The sequence below is a fragment of the Tribolium castaneum genome, chromosome 1, assembly GCF_031307605.1.
Source record: "Tribolium castaneum strain GA2 chromosome 1, icTriCast1.1, whole genome shotgun sequence".
Lineage (NCBI taxonomy): Eukaryota > Metazoa > Arthropoda > Insecta > Coleoptera > Tenebrionidae > Tribolium > Tribolium castaneum.
In genome coordinates, this window is record NC_087394.1 from 24,458,267 (window position 1) to 24,472,920 (window position 14,654).

The 14,654-nt window shown below is 33.7% G+C and overlaps 1 protein-coding gene across 2 annotated transcripts in view; it reads right to left on the reverse strand.

The window, feature by feature from the left end:
• The window catches only part of LOC103312478 (protein APCDD1-like), a 141,662-nt gene extending 128,088 nt beyond the window's left edge, over positions 1-13,574 (reverse strand). For both annotated transcript variants that reach the window (XM_064357394.1, XM_064357390.1), the window contains exon 1: positions 13,322-13,574. The gene's annotated coding sequence lies outside the window, so the exon portion shown is untranslated. The remainder of the gene's footprint in view (positions 1-13,321) is intronic.
• Positions 13,575-14,654: the final 1,080 nt, after the last annotated feature.

The window sequence follows — 14,654 nt, forward strand, 5'->3', positions numbered from 1 at the left end:
TTATTATTAAGGACGTTGGAGCGAGACGAGTGTTGGCCGTCGTCGATTTAGAAACAATAACGGTGATGTTTTGGAAGCGGCATGAATGAACAAACGCTGGATGTGAATGGACCATCTTCATCCTCCCAGCACTAACACCGTGTAAGCCGCATAAGCCCGGAGGCGCAATGAACCGACAAACTAATCCGGAGGCTTGTCGTATGTCGTCCTCCGGGTTTCCGGATGCTTTGTGCCGGCGAAACCTGACCGCGAAATTAACACCAGCTCAAGAAAAAAATTTAATGTATTCCTCCTGGACTGAAAGTTCAAATTTTCAACTCTCGTCAAATCATATCAACATTTCGACATTTGAAGTTTTAAAATTGCATCTCGCTTGTCGACATCTCGTCGAATCGACTCGTTTTCGGTCAGCGCTTCCTTCAATAAACCATATCGTATGCGGTATCCTGTTCCAGGAAGACTTTGGATTAATTATGAAATGAATCTTCCAGTAATCAATCGCGAACTAATATCGGACAAAGCGTCCTCTCGTGGACAATGCGATAAGCGCTCGACAATGAGTTCCCGTCCTCTTCGGTCTCATTGTCATTAAACAATATCATAGTTGATACAATATGTGCCGCTGGAGCGGCCATTATGTCACGTATAAGTCGATTGGCCATTGTCCTCGAGCTTTTGTTCTTGATATTAAGGAAGAGAAGGACTTTGAAGGGGGATAAAGGACGTAGAGGGCGAGATTTGACGCTGATAGTCGCAGGTGATGGCCCGGTTAAAGTCTTGACTTGTTAACGATTCAGGCGGGGTTAATAATATATGGATTAATGATAGTGTGCTTGCACGAATGTCATACACTCGAAATTCCAGGAACACTGCCGTGGATATTGATTAAGGAGGCAACGTGGATAATGCAATGTGCACCAAAGTGCAGACTTGAAGGATTTCACCCGTGCAATTACTAATAAACCTAATAAACTAGGTGTTAACTTCGGGGAAAAAGAGCGAAGGCGAAAGAAACGATTTTCTACGAAGCTCAAGCTTCGTCAAACTGAAAATTTGAACTTGGCGGTCGTATAACGAAAAGTTCTGAACGGTTTTGTTTTTTTTTTAGCTTAGTACTTTTGTATTTAGCTTAGTACTTCCTCACTTTACTTCACTATTATCCAAAAAAATAATTATAATGTGAACTAGTATCCAAGTACTATTTTTTATTCTCCTAATAATGTTTACTTTATTTCTCCAATATTCAATCTCCCATGCTACTGCGTTGCGTTTTTGAGCTAAAAAAAGTTAACAAAATAATTCAATTGGCCCCTATAGGAACAAATTTGGAATCAAGACTGCATATTTCATAAAGAAAAAAAAAAAAAACTAAATTTCTGTTGAGAAGTCACAGGGTTTAACTAAAAAAGGTGGTATTATAATTTTTACAATATCTCTGTTACAGTTGTTTACAGTCAAATTTTTGTAAAAGTTGCTCATTTCTTTACTATTTTTGATTAGCATTAATATAAATTTTTTGAGCTAAAAATTCAATTTTTGGCGAGAGTTTGCTAAACCTAGATAAAAACTACCAAGAAGAGTCGAAAATAATGACAATGACACTTATCTGTTAGCACTTTCGAGAATATTGCATAATTCTCAGAAAAAAAATCAATTAAGTATATGTACAAAATTTACACAAACATAAAAAAAAACAGTGAATGTACGAGATTTAACCAAATTAGAATTATTTTCTGTTGTTTTAAAACGTTGTTTTCTAAACAGAGCAATTATTTCGCAAAATTTTATTAAAAACCAGCCATAAATGTACCAAATGATGACAAAAATTATGTACAAAGTTTTTTCAAAATGCGCTTAAAAATCAAAAAAAAGACCAAATGAAACCTAGTTTATTGCCAGATTTACTTATTTTAGCTCGTTTTGAGCAAAATTTCGTTAAAATTAAGACAAAATACTTAAAAACTTGGTCAAAAACAGTGTTATTTTCATAATGTTTAAATGTTTAAGCATGTTTTTGAACGAGTAAGTTCAAAAATTAAGTTAAGCAGATACACTATTTTGTTTGCAATTTCCAAACAAATTGCACGTTTTTAGCCAAAAACTAAATTATTTCTCAAAATTTTGTAAAATTTAACCGAAAAATCAGAGAAAATATACTGAACTAGAAGAATTGCTAGACTGTGGCGAAAACAACATTATTTTTGCTTTGTTCGGGTATTCATCATAAAACAAAACAATTAATGTAATAATTTTGATTAAAAACAAGCCGAAAAGTTAACAAACTAAGACAAAAATTGTGTTAAAATTATCTAAATTAAATAGTGTAATCTATATTTTTTTTTGGCAGGTTTATGAAGGTTTTCTCAATAAAAAATGACAAATAAGACAAATTGACATTTTCTTTCCATTTTTTGAGAATATTGCACATTATAGAATCAAAAACGCAATTATTTCCAAAAATTCCTAAAAAAGCAGCAAAAAAAATCACAAAACTGGGTTAACTAAAGGTGACGTTTTTATTGTGTTTCAACTAGAAACGCAATTATTGCTCAAAATTTTCTTGAATATAAGGTAAAATTTAAAATATCCGTTTTTGAGCAAGCAATTTTAAGCCTTATTGACTCTAATTCTAAGAATTAAGTCTCGTATTAAACTCGTTTTCTGGTTGCTCCAGTTTATTTTCAAAATAAAAACAAACAAATTTATTTTGGTAAAAAACTGGACAATCAGCAAAATGACATTTTTGAATTCTTTCCGTTTTTTTATTTTCAAAAAAATTATTTATAACAATGATTAGGTGCTTTGTGAAATACGATATATACCTATACAAAATAATTCCGTAAACTTTAGATACACTACACGTTTCTTTCCCCGTTTAAAAAATTCCTGAAAACGCTTGTCGTTTTATCATATTTGAAACCATTCCCGTTGTACAAAAGCCCCTTTAGGGCACTTTAGACCCTTTCTTCATCCGCCGCCCCCCGATCCCAACGCCGCTGGCGGCGCTATGAAAATTCCCAACAGCCGACGCGAGTGAAAGCCGCCTGAAAACTCGCACTGGCCTGAAATAAGTGAGGGTGGGAAGACGTAAATTTAGACTAAGATTAACTCGCTACAGTTACTGAAATATTTAATGTAATTTCGCATTATTTTAAGTCGTTTCATTAGAAACGTAACCAAAACAAACACATCCAGCGATCGCGTTACTTTCAGTGCTTGATGTGATTGTGCGCGTTTCAGTGGCGGTTCCTGAAAAAAATATGTGTGGTAATTTGTGGTGTACCTGTTGATCTTGCCTGCGCAATGCCCGCTTTTCAGGTAAGTCATCGCTTCAGGGGTCAAAATCGCAACGTATTTTTAGGCACTAATAGATATGTTTACGGATAGGTTTGTTGAACCTGCGTGTGCCGCTGCCTTGTGCTAGGTTAGAGAGCGAAGAAAAAGTTTTGACACGCTTTTAGGCCCAAAATAGGCTTAATTACGGATTTGTGGTCGCATTTTTCACTTTTTAACAATTGTTGTGACCAGCGCGATTATTGCGCGGCTATTTTTAGACCACCCTACACTTTGCAGTAACTATGCTGAGATTATTTTAATTTTAGTTACCGCTTCTAAATTTGATTTTTCTGTACAACACTCTTTAATTATACGCATGACGTAACGCATAACCAAGGCCCACTTCATTATTTATATCAAATGATTTGAAATTAGAACGCAGAATATTCCTCGACTCTGCGTATAATTGAATGCAAATAAATTGGTCAGAGTTGAAGTGCAATTATCCAAGACGCAGGAACACGCCAGCTCTTTTTTCTTTCTGCGACTCGATTAGAAGTGCCATAAATAACTAAATAAATAATTGGGATGGCTTTTCGACGAATTCGACCGAGGGAAATTATTTATTGCGATTGTCCCGACATGGGAAATTTTTTCCAAAATCATTGGCAACCAATCAATGTCGTTGCGGGTTTATTGGGTTCGATTTTAGGCCGGTTTATGGCTACACGCGTTTAGTATTAATTATTTTCTACATTCATTTACGTCCAATCAGTGTACGACGCCCACATTTTTGGCACAGGCCATAGGCGAGAATGTCATGCCCCAAAACTAGGCAATTTTTATTTTATCACATGCTCCAATTAAATTATTTCGGTGCGAAAAGTTCTAAGAAATCAAAGTAATCTACCAAAATATTCTATCACAAAATAAAATGCTTTTTAAAAAAAGATGAAGAAAGGAAGCCTAAAGACCATCATGAGATTAACATTGAAGCTAGTATAAGAGAAACAAGAACAAAATAAAGAAGAACAGAAAAAATAAGGATTATGTATTTAAGGCTGTGTACACACTTGTATACAATTACGAAATCGAGTGATTATCAAGATATGTATCTATCTAGACAATGTTTCTACATTGTCTTGTCTACACTGTCAAGAGACAATTCACTGTTCGTCTATTTTTATTTTTTTACAAAGGTCTACTTTCTCTCCTAGTCCCTTAAAGACTTCTAGTGTTTAGGAATAGTCCAAATAAAAAAATCAAAAAAGAAAAACCAAGAAAAGAATTTATTTTTATTGGATTCTGTTAGGAGCTACCTTACAGAGTTACACTAAAGCATGGTACCAAGCGTTTTGTGTCTAAACTATGTGCCTTACGATCATCATCAAATGCTTTAAAAATATGATCATTTTTGAACAATAAGTTATTAAAAAAATATTTTTCTAATGGCACGTTTTTTTTTGTTGAAGATTATGCTTTAAAATTCACGTCTATTGCAATAGTATTAAATTTTTAGAGCAAAAATCTTTAAAAAAAAATACTGAAAAAATCTAATACTGCTGAGTTTGAAGATGTAAGTGGTGAAGAAATTGAAGCATAGCAATACACCAAACAATAATTTGAGTCCTAGAAGAACTCCTTAATTTAGATCAGTTACTTTACGTAGAGGAATCGAAACAAATTGGAATAAGTTTTCTGCAAATTTTAGATTCAAAAAACAAGATCTTTTTTTAAACTGACAATATGTGCTGCATGTTCGCTCTCAGTCTTAGGTAAAGCTTCTTGTCAGTTGCCTTTGTTGAATTTAGATTTTAGACAAACATTCTGTTTCTGATTGTAATTTATTACAGATTACAACCAATAACTTTTCTAAAAAGTATTAATTCGTCCTCTTTACTGATACAAAGTGTAGAAATTTTTCAGAATTATTTACAAAGTAAGACGAAAAGACGTAATACGTCTTTCCAATACCGTTAAGCTTAAAATTTTCTGTTTCTTCAGTAACAAGCAAATAACGTAAGTTATTAGACAATGTACGATTTGCTAAAATTCTCTATTAATTGATTAAAAATATTTGTCGGATCATGTCACTTAGGAGCTACTTAACACAAACAAAAAAAAGTGTGATAGCCATCAGATAACCTGATTCGTTGAAAATGTTCGGAATACTGTAATGGCAATTTTACATATCGATTAGTCAATTTAACATAAACGCTTTAAACTCTTTTTTTATCCACAAAATCCGATAAAATCTTGAACAAACCATAGATGTAAGTTTGATAAATCACCCTTAGATGTCTTAAAATCCTCGCTTTTAAGATCGCTCGGAATTCAAACTGACATCTGCAGCTGTAATAACATTTCCAGTAAATATATCCTTAGTATGTTAATAGGTAAAATATTAATAAAATTAAAACAATTATAAAATATATTAATCAAAATGTTATTACTTACAAAAAAAATAAAAAAACAGACAAGAGTGTAGCGTTTCTTAATCTCGTTTTAATTTGATGTACTATAGTGTTACTATATTTAAAATTAAGGAATAGCACGAGTCCAAAAGTGTAACCTTGTGGTAACCCCTCCCAGAAGTGGTTTTTCTGGGGTGAAAATATGTAGATTATTGCAATTTTGCAAAGTTGTGTGTAATTAAACCGTCTTTGATGAAGGAGTTAACATCTTTGTGTAATTTCGCGTCAGCACGTCTGTGTGTACCCAAGTGTGAAGCACCGTCTCGAATCTACCATCAGCCATCCACGGCACGTCAAACATGGTACAAAAGCCGGTGGTTATTTCTAGTGGTACAATAAAAATTCGATAATTACATTGCTATTATATTCTTTTGTTCTATAACTACAATTAAAGCAAGTTGATGGATTTGTCAGTAAGTTAATGAGCACTTTCGTCGAGTAAAAAGCATTTATTTCGCCGTTAGGGCACGCCATGTCGGTCACAGTTTTTCTCTAGCAGGACATGAAAAGACTCATAGAACCATATATGCTAATTAGGGATTATGCATAATTACACTCATTCTTGCGAGAAATTAGCATAAAGAGAGCAACTCTGTGGAAATAGAAGAAGGAATTATTGCATTGTTCGACCCGTGCACCTGTTGACAACGTACAATTTTTTCCCTATTTTTTTAATTAGGGTGGGATTTGAAACAATGGCAGTACCTGGCACATCGATCCTCCGGACAAAGAACCATCCCGGAAACAGCCGCCGTCGCCGCCACCGCTCGGGTCACGTGTGAAATTAATAAATGTACACGCCACCGTCGCCGTAATTAAATATCTAACTTAATTTACCCCTTGCATGTCGCCCTCGATACCCACAAAACACGAAAAATCAATGCGAAAACTGCACTGCAAAGTGCATTATGCATTTCTAAATCTGAACGACTCGTCGAAGAGTCAAGTTCATGGTGCCAATAATGTCGTGAAACGAAAATCCCAACATTTCCAAAATCATACTTTTCTCATCATCGTTGAGATTTCTATTACGGCGGCATTTACATGGTATGCCCCTGCTGTCTCGTTACACATAGTAATAAGTGTAATTATCCTGTTTTAGGTACAATTATTTTTACATTAATTTCACAGAGCAGTGAATTAAATATATCGTCATGTCACGCTAAGGCATCATGACGGCAATTAAGATCATCTCGGATAGTTCCAAGTGGACAAACTTAACTGCCTTCTTATTTAAACGGATTAACTCCGCGTACATAATTTAACATAACGTGCTAATTGCGCCGCAAATGGCCCACACTTTTCAGCCCGGAGACATCCAGAACATGAAAAACATAATGCTCAACGAGCCGCATTTTTTACAAAAAATTCACTGTTATATTTTAGATAATTATCAAATTATGTATTTGAGACGTCAACACCACTAAATCATTATGCCAACACGAGCTAAAGTTCAGAACTTTTGTAGTTTCATCATGATAATGTTTCATAGTTAGTATAATTAAAACTCGAAATATAAAACAAAGGTAAATAAGTGGCTACAAAGCCTAGCTACATTTTTGACTTTTTGGAATAATAGTGTTGTCGGAATGTCCAGTCCAGAATTTCAAACTGCATATACTGGAATTACCTAACCATTTTGTCAGGAACCACCAGGTACCAAAGTACTAAACATTTACAAAAAAAAGCTTAGGTCAGTTCACTACTTAGTGCCAGCCTTCCTAATTTAAAGTACAACTTTGGTCAACTGAATTTTTCAAGGTTTAGAAAAACAACCAAGTAACAAGTGGGCAAAACTGAAACAACAACCTAGTTTTTTTCGTTCTCCTAAAAATTACTAATTGTTAGGGAAGACTATATTAACACTTAACCAAATCACCAAATCAATTGTACAATAACTCAGTAATACCTAATAATTGCAGATTGTACAATATTAACAACCAAAAACTTTTTTATAGGATAATAAGTATAATGGGCACAAAAAAATGCTTAGTTCGAGTTTGCATACTATTTTGTAGAAAATAGAAAAATATCGACAAACAAAATGAAAAAAAGAAATACAAATTACCGAGTAGATGGTTTATCTGACGAAGTTGAACATTTATTTTGCCAAACGTGGTGAAGCAAATAATTTAACTGAGCCACGTAAACTCACTTTTACTCCGAGTCACATACTATTTTATCCACTACTTACAACGCGTACTCACAAGAATAAGTATAGATTAAATACTCATGTCATTTTTAAGGCCATTTTCATTTTGATATTTCACGAGGAATATGTACGTAAGAAATAACCATAATACTATGATAATGATTAATAATAACACATATTGTCTTGTACCTCCTAAAATATTCTTAGTAAATAGTAGGTTTTGTAAAAAGTGAAGATAATGAATTATGCATTTTCCAAAAATTTACAGTACCTACCACTATGGCAATGAATTTTTAAATCAGAAAACATAAGTTTAGAAGTAGGTTGGTTGCGAGTTGCGACTACGCTTGCGTGTCAGCATGCGTGAAGCTGTCTTAAGTAGCAGTGGTGCGCTAATTGCAGGAATGTGGCGCAACACCTACTAATTTTTGGAGTCCTTCCAGATCGTTTTCGTCTCATTCCGACGAATTTTTTTCCTCATCCTAACGAGTGTTTAATTGGTTTTTTGCGCCGTTCTTCGTGCCTAAAAGTGGCAACATTTTGTGATTACTAAGCAAACATCAACTTAATTAAACTAATTTCGTCGTCGCGGCTCTAATAAACGTAATTAGGTTTATTTGCTCAAACAACTGCTACCCACTGCGAAAGAATTAAGTCGATGCGAAATTAAGTCTATTGTTGGGCGAAAATCGTATTTATGCAAAAAAATATAATTGCGCCACGTCCATCCGTAATCCAAATGAAATCATTTTAGCTGTGTGCGCGTATAATTTGTTTGGGTTGATGAAGACGGCGTTGTGGGAATTGATGTGACTTTAATCAATGGCTGATCACCACCTCCGAGGAGAGGAGAGAGCTAACTCAATCACAAGTTTTCACGATCCACCGCGGTCACATATTTACCCGGCTAATAGATATCTATGTGTATTTGTGTGTGACGTAATTGCGTCGGATCGTGACGTCACATCCTTTGGGATAATCTAATAACAACCCGAAATTAAAACCGTTTTCGTGGCCGACGCGGTAACCAAATTTTATTTCACCGAGTGAAAGTCAAATCCCAGTTGGCCGAAATTAGCGCATTGAATGTCACTAATGACAAAGATAATTCACACTTTTTTCTCAAAACAAACATGAAACGACTTTTGCTTTTGGCTTCAATAATATATCTGTCAAAAGTCGTAAAATGTAGCATTTTTTTTCCTCTTGTCTGTAATCGTCGACGTTCAATTGAAAACAAAAGAACCACACCGAGGCTTAATTGGCACCTAGATAAAGGAGCGCGTTGGAAGAAAATACAAATAATTAACATCGATGGCTGTGTTTGTTCACAAATAGTCCAATACGTTCAGTGGACGAGAACACAAACATTTCTAATAGGTCTAATTTAATTAAGTTCTGCTTTCATTAACACTTATTAATTTGTTTGTCAGGACGGGATTAATTAAATCGGGGGGGTTTCTAGGCGAAGGTCGACATAAAGTCTCGTCAGAGGCGAAGTTTTATTAAAAAAGAGGAAAAACACAAAGACTGATAAATCTAAACGTGTATTTTAATCTTCGAAGCATAGAACTTAATTAAGGCAGAAAACTTTTTAAGGAGCTACATATTTATCATTTTTATATTGTCATTTAACAATTAATTAAATTTCGATTCTTGTAAAATAAAAGTCTACCCAAAAATTTTTTGTTTTTCTAAATAGACTATAACTAGAGGGAGTGCCCCAACCATATTTGAAAAAACATTAATTAAATTTAAAACACCGATTACCACCTGCATGTATAATAGTTTACTTCCCTCAAAATTCAAATAAATAAAAATATTATGCATAAAAATTTATTCATTTATTAACACTATTGTAAATTTACATTTTTATGTGGCAATTTTTGTGTCAATTGACAAGTGTAAATTTACTAATCAAATATTGAAGAATATTGATTATCTCCTTTTAAAGTATTGTATGACTATATCCATAGTTTCTTAACACTGGAAATAACAACAACGAATTAAAAAAAATCCTATTATTTTTTGTTTTTTGTCTCCAATGTCCTTTTTTGGAATGGCCATATGGTCAATACCAACTTTATAAAGATAAATTAACTAGAGTTTTTAAAGTCCTCATTTGCTAATTTCCTCATTTGCATACAAATCTCAACACATTTCATCTTGTTGAAGAAGCGATTTTAAAATTAAAACCTGACAAATCCGATGGTTCATTTAGTTCCACTAGTTTTATGAATTGGCTCGATATGTCTCATCTAAATTTAGTTTCGCACAACCAATCTCGAATGAAAATAACCCGAAATAAGTAACACAGTAGTTCTCAGCATGAGTTCGAAATTCCTTCATAAAAATTTCGAAAAGACCATGAATATTAAACGACAGTCTCTTCTCGAGCGTTAATAAGTTAGCGTAAGTTTATTAGACAAGCCTGTAAAACCTCGATTTTATTAAATCTAATGAATTGCGTTCCAACAACAGTAGCCACGATTAAGCAACAACACCACGAGACCAGATGTTCGTTTTGTCCGTCCGTCGACTGTGACCAGTCAGTCCGTTGGCCGTTTGATTGTCCTTCAATTTGAATAAAACAAAAAAGCGTCCCGGAATATTCTAAGGTGACGCGTTCCCATGTCATTGGTGTTGTTGCAAAAACCGGCTGCTCTTTTGTTTTGGGTGCAGCTCACTTGATCCCTACGAAACACGTTAACAAGACCCTCTAAGCCTTATACGGACTTAAGGCGCATCAATCAACGCCGCTTCATGGTTTCCTGTAAATCGCAGCTGACCCTCGGACATATGTTAATTAATCGGAAGGGACCCTCGCATATTAAATAGACCCTCATTGCAACCCTTTGATGACCGGTTAGATTAATAAACACATGTACAACTGGTTTCTTTGTCTTATACCACGTTGCGCCACGGCTACGGTTACGTGCAGGGTTGGAAAAGGGAACACACTTTCCAGAAACTATGGCCAAAACCACAAGTATTTACCCTAGTATCAACCATATTTTACAAAAATGTAAAACAATTCCTCATTAAAACTGCCTCTGAAAATAAAATGTCTTCAGATATCTTTGCTGCTTTATATAGAGTACTTATTATTAACCCTTTGTTAAGATTAAAAAAAAAAATCAAATTTGAAATTACAGAAGGCAAACTAGTAGATATGTAATTCTAATAATTTAATACAAAGTCAAATTAATCTCGAATTAAGATTTGGTTTCAATTTCAATAATCTGACCTTAAACTTAGGTGCTCCACTTCACATAAAATACAGACTGATTCAAAAGTGTCGCTCAAACTCTCCAGTTAGCTTACAAAATATCGAGTTAGTTTACAATCTAGCCAAATGTATACGTTAACTGTGACATATCGAAATGAACTGTGGCTACGGTTTTAGAAGTGTCATTTCTTTTGGTCGTGACTGTACCTACACACCAAAATACTAAAGTTTTATTTAAAAAAAAATCAATAAACTTCAGTGTTTCTTTAGTGGCACAGAAGCTAAGTGTTTTTCTTTAAATTATTATTACAAGAATTATTATTTCAGACTCTAAAGAGCGTTCTCACGGATCAATTTTAGTTGTTCAACTAAAGCTATCCACAAAACTCGAATGAAAATCATCGTGAAAATTTGATTCACATAATTAACAGAGGCTCTCACTATGGATTCATTTAAGTTTTATTGATCAATTAATTGAACAACTAAAATCGATCCGTGAGAACGTGCCGCCCATCATTAGAATAAATTTTTAAATTATTTTTTAGAAAATGTACAAAATTTTTGCCGGAAACTAGAAAAAATTTTTAGTGAAGCTTAAGCTCGTAGGTCTACATTAAAGGTATTCACAACTTATTTTACCTGTTTTATGTTTTAAAATGAAAATATCGTTCGCTCTCTACCAGTCGGTTCTTATCAAAATTTTCTGCGATGAGAAATAAGAGAGATTTTCAGTACTATCACTTAAGACAAAGTTGTATTTTAAGTTGTCAACGCCTTTAATCACTGCTGTCATTCATTAATAATAATTGAACATAACTGATTTAAGCATCTGTGTAAAAAAATATTGTAAAACAAGAAAATAATTACGTGGTACCTACGCGGCTATACAGGGGTAAGTATGCTAAAAAGGTATTTTTACCGTATCTCAAACAATAATAATAATTACACAAAAAAGTACTTAATATTTGTTTCTAAGAATGTGAATTTTTGTCGCCAGTCCCAAAGAAACCCCCCAAAAAACCTTATTCGTTGTGTATAACTTGTAATGTTGTGTATAGTTGAAATTTTCATTCAACATTAATTTGAGAAAGTAAATAGCAACTTAATTAAAATTAGTTTTATCAGTAGAGGAGAGTGAAATTTTTGCGCCAAGATAACATTTAAGCATCGTTTGTTTCAGAATATCATCAGAAATAAGTATGTTATAAAAAAATTTCAGCGACTTGATATTAATTCGTATTTAATTTCATTATGAAAATTATAGAAAAAATAGAAAATAGAATTATAGAAAAATAGTGTTGTCAAAAAAAAATTGTGGATTGTTATTAACTCCAAAATATTTCTACGAGATTTAAGTGTCACTTAAATGATTTCTAAATAACCTCGGTTAAGACGATAAACACCCTGTCAGATTGCAAAAAAATCAAATTTGGAACTCAGTTTTTGCCCTTACCAACATTATATTTTACGATGACAAAGATTTTTGGCAAATTTTTTATTAAAACAAAAATATCATACAGATAAAGCCACATTTTAACTGAAAAAATATTGTTTTCCTTAGTTTATTAAAAATACACTACATATTTCAGGCTGTTCCAGGCTGTGGGGTTGATTATAAAGATGTAATAATTGTTGTATCTATCGTAAAAACCTTTAATTGTTAAAACGAACAGTAAATTATACCTGTGATTATACTAATTTATTGGTTATAATTTTTTATGAATTAAAAATATTGGAATTGTCTAAATATGTAGCTTACATATTATTACATTCATTATTCATAATTATTAATTAATACAATTAATAAAATATAATCCATGAAACCGAAAAACACAAATCAACGAAATCCAAAATGCGCGAAATTCTTTATCACCTGTACTAATTGCACAGCACCCGAGATCACAACACACTTGATCGAAATAAAATCAAAGACAATCGATGGTTGTTGACCCCTTCTAACCCTTTTAAAGTCAGAAAATAGGCGAAATAAACTGGTTTTCAAAAGGGTGACTTCATTTTTAACGCAGTTTCTTAAAATCTCCCTTGAAATTTGAATAAAACATTTACAAAACAATGACCATACCCTCCCCCCCTCCAACTATAAATGGCCTGATCCACCAGTCTTCACAATGCCAAATTATTGGAATTTATCGTTAATTTCTTAAATTAATAAAAAAGTATTGAGATTACCTTTGCCACTATCAGCGGAGTTCATTCCATCGCTGTTTCATCACAAATTTACAAAAAATTGAAACACCTTTAATTTCGTCATTTTTGAACCGGGATATTCACTACTGTCCCACTGTTAAGTAGCTAAGAACACTTTTGTTGTAAAAAATCACCACAAACGTCCAAACTTTGAATTTGGGCCCAATTTTAAACCGAACGCGTTGCCCCACGACACCCCCGCTTGCGCACAACCCTGGTGGCGCCACAGTCGCGATCCCTCCAAGAAGCGCGAAATTCAAACGCTTTTGTAATGCAAAATTGATGGGCCAGGCTCGCCAACCCATCGCATTTTAATTTTGTCGTTGTCACCAGGGCAATTTGTCGCGTTTCGTCGTCACCGACAGTGTTTAATTAGCGAAACCTGTGCTGAGTGTAAGCAATCGGTCTTCCCCGGTGACTAATGAACTTCTTGATTACCGCCGCCATCGTCCTGTGACGTCACACTGCCCCCCTGGACGCGACAATGGGAATTAATTCATTATACGTCCGCGTTCCTCCATAAGTTATGTGTCTCGGCTTCCGAACACACTCCTCCACGCCATAAATACTCCAACGCCAACAATTAAAAACAACAAGAATTACGGCAGCGGCTCCACCGACGACCGAATTAATCAGCCCCAGAAGTGATTTTTCTTACAGTCTCAAACCAAAATTTATCTCATTTATTTCTAAGAAAAAACATTTCATTTAAATAAATTGTGGCGAGGCATACGATGTCCATAGAATCAACAAATATTTTAATTGTGTTAAATTATGTCTTGGAAAGAGGTTCTTTTCTTGGAAAATTGAATTAAAGTTCAGTGGTTTTATGAAGTTGTGGGAATTAATTTTTCAGGATCGGTTTTACCACTTTAGCGGTAACTACTACGCGTGGAGTTAATCGATACGTCTGATGAAATAATAAGACAATGATGTAATTGGTGTAATAATGAAATTTATTATTTATTTATGAAACTATTTATTAGATATTGAATTTAAAATGTATTAAGAGAGCGGCGACTGATAGTTATTTTATTGATTTAGTCATTATTTTAAAAATGCGACATTACCGGTTAATTGTTCATTATGATTGTCATTTCCTACGAATAAAATTTTTATGAATGTGTAATGGGGGTTTTATGCTTAATTTCAGGTGATAAATCCATTTCGAACGAAATTATAGTCGTAAAAACTGCCACGCCACTGCCAAGTCTAAAATCTTTCAAATGATTTCTTTGCAAAAATACAATATCGTTTCCAGAAAGAAAAAAAACAAAAATATTTTTGGTTGAAAATGTCATAGTCGAATCAAGGA